We start from the raw sequence: 10935 nt of genomic DNA, 5'->3' as shown, positions 1-10935 counted from the left end.
AGAAAAGAAATTCCTCCAGACACATAATAATCAGAACAACAAATGCACTAAATAAAGATAGAATATTAAAAGCAGTAAGGGAAAAGAGTAAAGTAACATATAAAGGCAAGCCTATCAGAATTACACCAGATTTTTCACCAGAAACTATGAAAGCAAGAACAGATTGGACAGATGTTATACAGACACTAAGAGAACAAAAATGCCAACCCAGGATACTATACACAGCCAAAGTTTCAATAACCTTAGATGGAGAAACAAAAGTATTCCTCGACAGAACCAAATTCACACATTATTCTTCCACGAATCCAGCCTTTCAAAGGATAATAACAGAAAAAAAAAACAATAGAAGGACAGAAATCACGCCCTAGAAAAAGCAAGAAAGTAATCGCTCAACAAACCAAAAAGAAGACATCCACAAGAACACAATGCCAACTCTAACACAAAAATAAAAGGAAACAACAATTACTTTTCCTTAACATCTCTTAATATCAATGGACTCAATTTCCCAATAAAAAGACATAGAGTAACAGACTGGCTACACAAACAGGACCCAACATTCTGCTGCTAACAGGAAACCCATCTCAAAGAAAAAGACATACACTACCTCAGAGTGAAAGCCTAGAAAACAATTTTCCAAGCACATGGTCTGAAGAAACAAGTTGGAGTCACCATTATAATATCGAATAAAATCGAATTCCAAACTAAAGTCATCAAAAAAGACAAGGAGGGACACTTCATACTCATCAAAGGTAAAATCCTCCAAGAGGAACTCTCAATTCTGAATATCTATGCTCCAAATGCAAGGGCAGTCACATTCATTAAAGACACTTTAGTAAAGCTCAAAGCACACATTGCACCTCCCACAATAATAGTGGGAGACTTCAACACACCACTTTCATCAATGGACAGATCGTGGAAACAGAAACTAAACAGGGACACAGTGAAACTAACAGAAGATATGAAACAAATGGACTTAACAGATATCTAAGAACATTTTATCCTAAAACAAAAGGATATACCTTCTTAACAGCACCTCACGGGACCTTCCCCAAAATTGACCATATAATTGGTCACAAAACAGGCCTCAACAGATACAAAAATATTGAAATTGTCCCGTGCATCCTATCAGACAACCATGGACTAAGGGTGATCTTCAATTACAACTTAAATAATGGAAAGCCAACATTCACGTGAAAACTGAACAACACTCTTCTCAATGATACCTTGGTCAAGGAAGGAATAAAGAAAGAAATTAAAGACTTTTTAGAGTTTAATGAAAATGAAGCCACTACATACCCAAACTAATAGGACACAATGAAAGCATTTATAAGAGAGAAACTCATAGCTCTGAGTGCCTCCAAACAGATACTGGAGAGAGCACACACTAGCAGCTTGGAAAAACATCTAAAAGCTCTAGAAAAAAAAGAAGAGGAGTAGACGGCAGAAAATAATCAAATTCAGAGGTGAAATCAACCAAGTGGAAACAAGAAGAACTATTCAAAGAATCAACCAAATGAGAAGCTGGTTCTTTGAAGTAATCAACAAGAAAGATAAACCCTTAGCTAGACTCACTAGTGGGCACAGGGACAACATCCTAATTAACAAAATCAGAAATGAAAAGAGAGACATAACAACAGATCCTGAAGAAATCCAAAACACTATCAGATCCTTCTACAAAAGGCTATACTCTACAAAACTGGAAAACCTGGACGAAATGGACAAATTTCTAGACAGATACCAGGTACAAAAGTTAAATCAGCATCAAGTTAACGATCTAAACAGTCACAAATCCCCTAAAGAAATAGAAGCAGTCATTAATAGTCTCCCAGTCAAAAAGAGCCCAGGACCAAATGGGTTTAGTGCAGAGTTCTAGCAGACCTTCAAAGAAGATAATTCCAGTTCTGCACAAAATATTCCACAAAATAGAAGAAGAAGGAACTCTACACAACTCATTCTATGAAGCCACAATTACTCTGATACCTAAACCACAGAAAGATCCAACAAAGATAGCAAATTCAGACCACTTTCCCTTATAAATATAGATGCAAAAATACTAAATAAAATTCTCTCTAACAGAATCCAAGAACATATTAAAGCAATTATCCATACTGAAGAAGTAGGTTTCATTCCAGGGATGCAGGGATGGTTTAATATACGGAAATCCATCAAGGTAATCCATTATATAAACAAACTCAAAGACAAAAACCACATTATCATCACCTTAGATGCGGAAAAAGTATTCGACAAGATTCAACACCCATTCATGATAAAAGTCTTGGAAAGATCAGGAATTCAAGGACCATACCTAAACATGATAAAAGTAATCTACAGCAAACCAGTAGCCAACATCAAAGTAAATGGTGAGAAACTTGAAGCAATCCCTCTAAAATCAGGGACTAGACAAGGATGCACACTTTCTCACTACCTATTCAACATAGTACTTGAAGACCTAGCCAGAGGAATTCGACAACAAAAGGAGATCAACGGGATAATAATGGGAAAATCTGAAGTCAAAATATCACGTTTTGCAGATGATATGATAGTATATATAAGTGACCCTAAAAATTCCACCAGAGAACTCTTAAACCTGATAAAGAGCTTCGGTGAAGTAGCTGGATATAAAATTAACTCAAACAAGTCAATGGACTTTCTCTACAAAAAGGAGAAATAGGCTGAGAAAGAAATTAGGGAAACAACACCCTTCTCAATAGTCACAAATAATATAAAATATCTTGGAGTGACTCTAACTAAACAAGTGAAGATCTGTATGATAAAAACTTCAAGTCTCTGAAGAAAGAAATGAAAGAAGATCTCAGAAGATGGAAAGGTCTCCGGTGCTCATAGATTGGCAGGATCAACATTGTAAAAATGGCTATCTTGCCAAAAGCAATCTACTGATTCAATGCAATCCCCATCAAAATTCCAACTCAGTTCTTCAACGAATTAGAAAGAGCAATCTCCAAATTCATGTGGAATAACAAAAAACCTAGGATAGCAAAAACTCTTCTCAAGTATAAAAATACCTCTGGTGGAATCACCATGCCTGACCTAAAGCTTTACTACAGAGCAATTGTGATAAAAACTGCATGGTACTGGTATAGTGACAGACAAGTAGACCAATTGAATAGAATAGAAGACCCAGAAATGAACCCACACACCTATGGTCACTTGATCTTCAATAAGGGAGCTAAAACCATCCAGTGGAAAAAAGACAGCATTTTTAAAAAATGGTGCTTGCACAACTGGTTTCTATCATGTAGAAGAATGTGAATCGATCCATTCCTATTTTCTTGTACTTAGGTCAAATCTATGTGGATCAAGGAACTTCACATAAAACCAGAGAACTTGAAACTTATAGAGGATAAAGTAAGGAAAAGCCTCGAAGATATAGGCACAGGGGAAAAATTCCTGACTAGAACAGCAAAGACTTGTGCTGTAAGATCGAGGATTGACAAATGGGACCTCATGAAACTGCAAAGCTTCTGTTAGGCTAAGACACTGTCAAAAAGACAAAAAGGCCACCAATAGATTGGGAAAGGATCTTTAACTATCTTAAATCAGATAGGGGACAAATATCCAATATATATAAAGTATTCAAGAGGGTGGACTCCAGAAAATCAAATAACCCCATTAAAAAATGGGGTTACAGAGCTAAACAAAGAATTCTCACCTGAGGAATACTGAATGGCTGAGAAGCACCTGAAAAAATGTTCAACATCCTTAATTTTAAGATTTAAATATAGTTTTATCAGTTCCCCCTTTCATTCAACACTTCAATCATTCCCATGCACACTCCTCAAACACTTTCATATTCATGGTATACGTTTATGAATGTTCTGAATATATTAATAAAAATTACTTAGTACATAACTTGTATGTATAAATACTTCAGGGCTGAAATCTTTGTGTTGCATAACCAACTGAAAATCTCTTCTCTTGGGTAGATTACATCTCCCAATTTCAGCATTCCTTGGTTGTCTGTAGTTCTCTGCATATTGTTGAGTTTTCATGAAGTTAAACACTTCCATGTTCCCATGTCAATCAGCATCACCTTTTCCATTTTTGTTTAGGTACCACATTGATGAGACATCATTGATATGTTTCTACCATTTGTAGGAGAGGTGTTCTCACAGCAAACGTCCTCTTTCTCAGGCTCTTGCCATATTTTCAACCTGCCCTCACCTTTGTTTTATTTTAATTGGTTATTTATTTACATTTCAAATGTTACCCCATTTCCTGAATTCCCTTCCAGAAACTCCTATCCCATTCTCCCTCCCCCTTCTTCTATGAGGGTGCTCAAAAACCCATACACCCACTCCCATTTCCCTCCCTGGCATTCCCCTACACTGGGGGAAGAAGCCTACCAAGGACAAAGAATCTCTCCACCCATTGATGTCCAACAAGGTCATCTTCTGCAACATATGTAGTTGGAGCCATGAGACCCTATAAGCGTACTCATTAGTTGGAGGCTTATTTCCTGGGTGCTCTGTAGTGTCCTCCACTCTGATCTCTGAGCTTTATGAACTATTGTCCTGTGGATGAAACAGATAGGGATAGGTACCACATGATCTCCTATTCTCTGGATATTGTTCAGTTTGGTCCCCAGTAACTGAACTGATCTGTTTCATGCCATATGTCTATTGAGAGTTGTGAGAGCTATAGTTTTTTGCGAGTATAAGGATAAACATTTACCATGTATTGAGGAATAATGCTGGTTTAGTAAATTGTCAACAGCAGATTCTCCGCTAAGATTCATAACCTCCCTAGTTCAGAAGAGGTACCTAGGTTTCCACCAAAGCTTTGATTTTCTCCAGGAAGCAGACATTTTTCCTAATTCATATTATTCAGCCATGGTTGAACAAAATTTAAACAAGGTATAAATCAAAAAAAAATGATATATACATGTATTCTAGCACTTTGTTTACAAATACTACCAGGATAACGTTATGTTTCATGATGAAAAAAATGGATACCAAGAGAAAATTGTCTAATCAACTAAAGCCGGGCATACACAAAAACTGTTTCCCTACAAAATTGTTGGCAAACATAATTAATCCCAGGACTAAATAGGTAAGGAAACAGAGTTTGTGCCCAACACCAGCCTAATTTAGATAGTGTGTACCAGTACAGTCATTTCTAGGAATAAGTAATGATAGCATGTCAAACAGTGTGAGGGTTCACAACTAAGGTCCATATTATTATGTAGCAAACCTTCATCCACTGAGAGGACATTCAAGCCCACAACTGCATTTTCTTCAATTTTTCTTAAAAAATAAATAAATAAATAAATAAATAAATAAATAAATAGATAGATAGATAAATAGATAAATAAATAAATAAAATAAACTGAGGGAGGAGATTTCCATGCCACATTCAAAACTCTGACCCATAATTGTTCCTGCTGAAAGAAGTACAGGAATGGAAATGGAGAGGACCCTGTCTAAAATTAGATCCAGCCACAGGCCCAGTGTTGGATCCAGCTCAAGGGGAGGTCCTAAGGCCTGACACTATTACTGAGGCTATGGTACACTCACAAAAAAAAGGGGCATATCGTGACTGCTCTCTGAAAGATCCAACAAGAAGCTGAAAGAGTCAGATACAGATATTTGCCCCCAAGGAGCAGACTGAAGCTGCTGACCACTGAGTTTCAATTATGGAAATCCGGGAAGATGAGGAGGAGGAGAGCAACCTTGTAGGAAGCCCAGTAGTCTCAATTAACCTGAACCTCCAAGATCTCTAAGACACCGGAATACCAATCAGCCTGTATACACCAGCTGATATGAATCCACCAACACAAATGCAGCAGAAGACTGCAGGGTCAGGGTTCATTCAGAAAACATGCACACAACCCTCAAGAGACTGGAGGCCCAAGATAGATTAGATTTCTGGGGGGTGGGTAGTAGGGATTTCCTTCTGGAGATGGGGGCAGGGAGGAGGTACAGAATGTGAAAGAGACAGAGGGTGGGACAGGAGGAAAATAAAATCTCGAATGCAGGCACTGGTGAGGATGTGCAGAATGAGGAACACTCCTCCATTTCACGAAGATTATAAGCAGGTACAACCACTCTGGAAATCATTCTGATGGTTCATCAGAGAATTGGAAATAGTCTTACTTAAAAAACCTGCCATAGCACTCCTGGGAATATAACCAAAAGATGTTCATATATATAACAAGGACACATCCTATACATATAACCAGGACAAATCCTCCACTATGTTCATACCAGCCTTATTTATAATACCCTGAAGCTGGAAACAAACAACATGTCCCTCAAAAGAAGAATAGATACAGAAAATGTGGTACATTTACACAGTGAACTACTACACAGCTACTAAAATCAATGAATTCATGAAATTCACTGGCAAATGGATGGAACTAGAAAATGTCATCCTGAGTGAGGTAACACAGTCACAAAAGAAAACACATGGTGTATACTCACTGATAAGTGGGTATTAGGTAAAAAGTTTGGAATACCCATGATACAACTTACAGACCATACAAAGCTGTAGAAGTAGGAAGACCAAGTGTGGATGCTTCAGTCCTATTTAGTAGTAGGAAGAAAATAATCACAGGAGGTAGAGGATGAAAAGGATTTGGGAGAAAGGGAGAAGGGAAGAAGAAAAAAGGGGCAGGATCAAGTGTGAGGGGAGATGAGGAAGATATACAATGGGTCAATAAATAAAAGAGAGGTGTGTAGCAATGGGAGGTGGAAACCTGGGGGTAGCCAACAGAAAGTCCCTGATGCCGGGAAAGCAAATGGCTCTCAGGACAAAACTGGGATGACCGTAGCTGACATGCCCAACCAAGGGGAGAGAGCAGTTCAAACCATATCCAGATATTAGGAATGGCCACCAATTGAGGGTTGGATCCACCCCACCCTTTCTCAGAATTTTAACCCAGAATTTCTCCTGTCTAATGGAAACACAGGGAAAGAGAGTAGAGCAAAAACTGAAGGAAAGGCCATCCAGAGACTGTCCGACCTGACGTCCATGCCATAGGCAGTCAACAATCCCAGTCACTATTGCTGATATCAAGAAGTGCTTGCTTACAGGAAACTGTTATGGATGTCTCCTGAAAGACACTATGAGAACCTGACAGATACAGATACAAATGTTTGCAGGCAACCACTGAATGTGCAGAGAACTCCAGTGGAGGAGTTAAAGAAATACTAAAGGAGCTGAAGGTGTTTGCAAACCCATAGGAAGAGAAATGATGTCAACCAACCAGACACCCCAGAACTCCCAGGAACTAAAACACCAACCAAAGAATACACATGGAGAGACCCATGGCTCCAGCTGCATATATAAAAGCAGGGGGTCTTATCTGGCATCAATGGGAGTGGAGGAACTAAGTCTTGTGAAGGCTTGATGCTATTGCTGAAGAAAATGTTAGAGTAGTAAGGTGGGAGTGGGTGGATGGGTAGGCATACACCCTCATAAAATCAGAAGGGAGGGGATTATGCTGTGGGGGTTGAAATGGGAAACATGGAATGAGGATAACATTTGAAATCCAAAGAAATAGAATAACCAATAATTATTAATAAAATATGCATATACATAAAAATAAAATAAAAGAATAGACCTAGAAGTAAAAAACTGAAGAAAGTGAGAAATTATTTGTCTAAAAAGGCATAAAGGAATTGGGAAGTTATAAAGGAATAAAGGAAATGTGAAGCCTATAGTTAGAACATTTAAAGAAAAATATCATTCTTCAGTTGCAAATTGAGCAAGACACAGAATGTCTTGTAGGGGAAGAAGGTGGATTGAATGGAGGAATGAGACAGCAGCAAGAAGGGCAACAGACATGGGTCATGGTGGTACAGATACCAGTAAAGTACATGCTACATTTGTGTCAATGTGCCACAATGAAACAATAATACATGGTAATAATAAACAATAATGGATGGTAATTTCCTGGAAATAATAATTTTTTTATGTTCAATAAATCATATTTTTTAAAATTCTATAGCTATTATAACTTGTTTCCCCAAAGCTTCATTAATTATTCTCAAGGTTATTTTATTATAATACAATAGATCATTCTAAACTAGAAAAGTTCCATTAAAATGACACATACTGAATGTTTATTACATATAAAGGTTTAAGGTGATATGCAAGTTAATTATATAAACTCTATAACTAAATATCCCCAGTTACTGTAAATATTCATTTACTTTTATTTTTATTATTTTAATTAGGTATTTATTTCATTTACATTTCCAATGCTAGCCCAAAAGTTCCCCACAGGATCCCCCACCAACTCCCACACCCACCCACTCCCACTTCTTGCCCCTGGTGTTCCCCTGTACAGAGGTATATAAAGTTTGCAAGACCAATGGGCCTCTCATTCCACTGATGGCCGACTAGGCCAACTTCTGGTACATATGCAACTAGAGACACGAGCTCCAGGGGGCACTGCTTAGTTCATATTGTTGTTCCATCTATAGGGTTGCAGATCCCCCCAGCTCCTTGGGTACATTCTCTAGCTCCTCCATTGGGAGCCCTGTGATCCATCCAATAACTGACTGTGAGCATCCACTTCTGTGTTTGCTAGACCCTGGCATAGTCTCACAAGACTAAGCTATATCTGGGTCCTTTCAGCAAAATCTTGCTAGTCTACGCAATGGTGTCAGCGTTTGGAAGCAGAGTATGGGATGGGTCCCAGGATATGGCAGTCTCTAGATGGTCCAGCCTTTCATCTCAGCTCCAAACTGTGTCTCTGTAACTCCTTCTCTGGGTGGTTTTGTCCCAATTCTAAGAAGGGGCAAAGTGTCCACACTTTGATCTTCATTCTTTTTGCGTTTCATGTGCTTCACAAATTAAAAAATGGGGCTCAGAGCTAAACAAAGTATTCTCACCTCAGGAATACCGAATGGCTGAGGAGCACTTAAAAAGATGTTCAGCACCCTTAATCATCAGGGAAACGTAAATCAAAACAACCCTGAGATTCCACCTCACACTAGTTAGAATGGCTAAGATTAAAAATTCAGGTGACAGCAGATGCTGGCCAGGATGTGGGGGAAAGAGGAACACTCTTCCATTGTTGATGACATTGCAAGCTTGTACAAACCTCTGGAATCAGTCTGGTGGTTCCTCCGAATATTGGACATAGTACTAACAGAGGATCCAGATATACCTCTCCTGGGCATATATCCAGAAGATGTTACAACTGGTAAGAAGGACACATGCTCCACTATGTTCATAGCAGCCTTATTTATAATAGCCAGAAGCTGGAAAGAAACCAGATGCCCCTCAACAGAGGAATGGATACAGAAAATGTGGTACATTTACACATTGGAGTACTACTCTGCTATTAAAAAGAATGAATTTATGAAATTCCTAGGCAAATGGATGAACATGGAGGGCATCATTCTGAGTGAGGTAAACCAATCACAAAAGAACTCACACAATATGTAGTCACTGATAAGTGGATATTATCCCAGAAACTTAGAACACCTGATATATAAGATACAATTTGGGAAATAATAATTATTTTAAAAAATTACCAAATCTTAATTACTGAAAATTTCATTTGCACACTTGAAAAAAAATTTCCTCTGTTTTTTTTTTTTTTTTTTTTTTGGTTTTGTTGTTGTTGTTGTTGTTGTTGTTGTTGTTTTTCCAGACAGGGCTTCTCTGAATAGCCTTGGCTGTCCTGGAACTCACTTTGTAGACCAGGCTGTCCTCAAACTCAGAAACTGCCTGCCTCTGCTTCCCGACTGCTGGGATTAAAGGTGTGCACCACCACGCCCAGCCCTCCTCAGTATTCTTATGAAAGAGTGCTTCATTATAATTAATTCCTCTAGATACAACTCTGTACTCTGAATTTATCAGAGATTCAGACGTCATACACAGGAAAAAACAGTGACTTTTACATAATGTAGAAATATACAATGCAAAACACTAAACTTGTTTGTGTCATTGAGACATAAAATGGGGCATATCATCGCCCAAACTGATGAACTGCCTATATAAACTCTGCCTGTTTCCAGTCCAAATCCAATGAAACAGGTTCATGAGTGTACAATATTCAGTAAAAGCTCATATTGTCACTGTTGACTCTAGACTACAACCAAATATACATGGGGAGAAACAATGTATAGGAAAAGTTTACACATTGAACCACAGTGTCCCGCCAAGTCACTATTTGTTTCTAAGATATTTAAAACCTATTTTTAAATAAGATTCCTTAAGAGCCACTACCTCGATGTAAACTGACAAAAAACAATGTAGGAAAACAAAACAAACAAACAAACAAATATATATATTTGTAATACATGGGTCAGCATAAGCTATTAAGTTGAGAAAAATGGAGCACATGGGAGGGAGATAATGGCTTGGAATTCAAATATTAGCATGATTTTTTCGTTACTAATTAATTTTTGGAAGGTAGGGTGACTTTTTGTTTTATTGGAAATAAAGAACAAAGCATGGCATATTTACTGGGTTCTGTTGAGCCTTTAAAACTCAATCTTTACCATGTAAATTAACTGTCGATATGGGAAGAATGTATGATTTCAGATAGAGCTGGATTACCTATACTTGGGATTTTATCTGTTTATAGAATCTCAAGATAATGGTAGCACAGGTCTTGTTTAGATATTCTTATCTATCACTTCTGTGACATAGTCCACACTCTACATGGTCTGTGGATATCAGTGACTATAAACATGAGACTGCATCTGCATGACTTGGACTGTGTAATACAGTGTCCCCTATGTCCTCAGAAGCTCCAGATTTGCTAGTACTGGATGTGTCACTATGAATCTGATTCAATCCACTGACATCATTTCTAACTGTCGTCACATAATCAGATTGTTGAAAATTTTCAAGGACCAAATTTGAACACAGGGGCTTCCTTCCACAGATTCACAAACATGAATGATATCATGGAAACTGAGAATGAATTATCCTCCTAAGAATTTAACTACACGT

Source organism: Mus caroli, unplaced genomic scaffold (genome assembly GCF_978045245.1).
Source record: "Mus caroli unplaced genomic scaffold, Mus_caroli_1 scaffold_8, whole genome shotgun sequence".
NCBI classification, from domain to species: Eukaryota; Metazoa; Chordata; class Mammalia; order Rodentia; family Muridae; genus Mus; species Mus caroli.
This window is presented reverse-complemented; position numbering follows the sequence as displayed.